Below are 2505 nucleotides of genomic sequence, written 5' to 3'. Positions count from 1 at the left end.
ATGATAGGTATTCTCACACTGTCAAAATGTTAACATTGTGTGTGTGTGTGTGTGTGTGTGTGTGTGTGTGTGTGTGTGTGTGTGTGTACGTGCGTGCGGGTGTGTGTGTGTGCGGGTGTGCGCGTGAATGTATATGTGTGTGTTATTTCACCCAAGCAACGCACAGTGTCACTTTGACGTAGGTGACTACTATTTGCGGCTAAATCCACAGGGGTACTATACAGGGAGTTGAGCAACGAGATGCCCACATTACAATAGAACTTCTGCATATCAATACAGTCAAAGAAGCAGGGTCCCGAGATGAATATCCAAAGTCTAGCAGTTCGACGAAAGAAATTATTAAAGTACAAGGCTTTCTGGCAATTAGGGATCTCTACAGTTTAGGGGCGGGATTTTGCTGCATGTCGGGTTATTCGGGGATATTGTTGTCGAGGAGGTATAAATGCTATACTATTTTATAAAAGGATCGTTGTCTGTGTGTGCAAGTTCGTTCCCTATAGACTCGAAAACGGAGTGGCCGATTCTTTTTTTTTTACAGATCTAATACGAATATACTTGATGTGTCTAGAGGTGTTCTTACGTAGGTTTTCTGTTGGAATGCGTCTGATAAGTATCAAAAATCGATAATCGAATAAATCCAATTAAAGAGGAAATCCGATTTTTTTACGAAAGTTAAAAGAGTAGTGTCAATATTAACAAAAAACAAATTAATCACCTTTCTTCTAAAAATAAACAGAGAGAAAGGTGAATTATTATCCAACTAGACTGGTGACTGAAAACGCATGACAATTGATTCCAGAAAATGCAAGCGGGAATAACAAAACCGATGATTGGTCAACGAGCAAACTTAACACCACGTGTGAATACAGAGTGGAACGATAAAATTGTCGCCACAAAAAAGACAACGTGATTCCATTTCCGCTTGATGAAAACCATTGTTCTTTTTCTGTTGTAGGCCGTCTACTAGTTGGCCAGTTGTGCACAGATCCCAAGAGCGATAGAAGCTTTCTGTCATGTCCGAAAGTGACACAATGTTTAGCGAACGAGATCGGAGATGTGCCGCTGTACAACTCATGCTCTCTAACAATCAAAGTACCTTCAAAAAACCGTGATGTGCCGAGAGTGATGAAAACGAAGCAACGATGCAATCAGGTAGCCGCTGGCAGACCCTGGATGTGGCAGCAGGACTCGGTGCTGACTCACAAGTCCAAAGAGACCATGGTTTGGATTAAGAAGGAGTGCTACGACTTTGTACCAATCTCTCAGTGAACACCTTGCTCCCCCGACCTGAGCAAACTGCACTACTTCGTTTACTCATATGTCCAGAAAATCACCAACATGACCTCTCACAACACAAAAAAAAACAGCCTTATCGCCGCCATCTTCCGAGTATTTGCCAAGCTCCCGCCGGCACTTGTGGAAAAGGCATGCTCCCAGTTCCAGATCCGTATTAATGCGATTGTGGAGTTTGAAAATGGCTACATTGAATAGATGTCAACTCTACTACATAATCAAGATATCTTAATTTTTTTCAATAAAAGTTTTAAAAATACAGCTCTAGTGTTGTTTTCTTATATATAACTTGGTAACATTAGCGTGATGAGTATTCGCGAGGAAATTCCCTGTAGCTTAATTGCCATATATATCTCCTAGTGCTGAAGTGATTAATTGGAATCGTGATTCGGAAAAAAAAATTGACATCTAGAGGCTATCGAAATCGGACAAAATTGCGCCTATTTTCCGATGCCAAAAACGATTCCAATTAATTATCTCCTGTTTTATTTGATTTCATTTAAACTCAAACTATTCAACCGCTGGTAGTAATATTAAAATAATAAATATTTATTTATTTTAAACTATCAGTAAAACTAAAATCTATAGGTAACCCCAACAAGTGAGGTTCTTTTTTTCTTTTTTTACGTGCGTAGAAAATGTACACGCGTTTTACATGTGTTTTGACAACGATCTGGAAAAAATAACAATTTTATAACTAAATATTCAGAGATAGATGAAGAACCCGAATCGGAATCAGTAATTACTAGGGTTATGACAACAACATATTCTTTTCATTGTTTTGACTCTCGAGTATATATCCGACACATTTAGACACAGTTAACGATAAAACACCATTTAAAATCGCCGCAAATCATTTCTTTGTTTGCATATTTTAAAACTAAACATTAATCAGAAGTGACTTTTCAAGGGCATTCATTGCCAAGCCCAAAATATCAGCTGACGTGATATTGTAAACAAACACGGACGGAATTTGGTGAACGACATTATCATTATTATTTTTAATTTTTTTTAACATTTTGGGGAATTAGTCCACCGTTCAAATTAATCCTCGTAATATATAATAATTAGGACTATGATAAGAGAATATTCTTTTTATTGTTTTGACTCTCGAGTATATATCCAACACATTTAGGCATAGTTAATCAACCGAGAACCACATCAGTCTTTATAAAAGCGTATAAGGTATCAAGATACACACTCGAGAGTAAA

The sequence above is a fragment of the Euprymna scolopes genome, chromosome 42, assembly GCF_053919585.1.
Source record: "Euprymna scolopes isolate OS-2025 chromosome 42, ASM5391958v1, whole genome shotgun sequence".
Taxonomy (NCBI): domain Eukaryota; kingdom Metazoa; phylum Mollusca; class Cephalopoda; order Sepiida; family Sepiolidae; genus Euprymna; species Euprymna scolopes.
The sequence above is the reverse complement of the archived record's forward strand: the minus strand, read 5'-3'. Positions refer to the sequence as shown.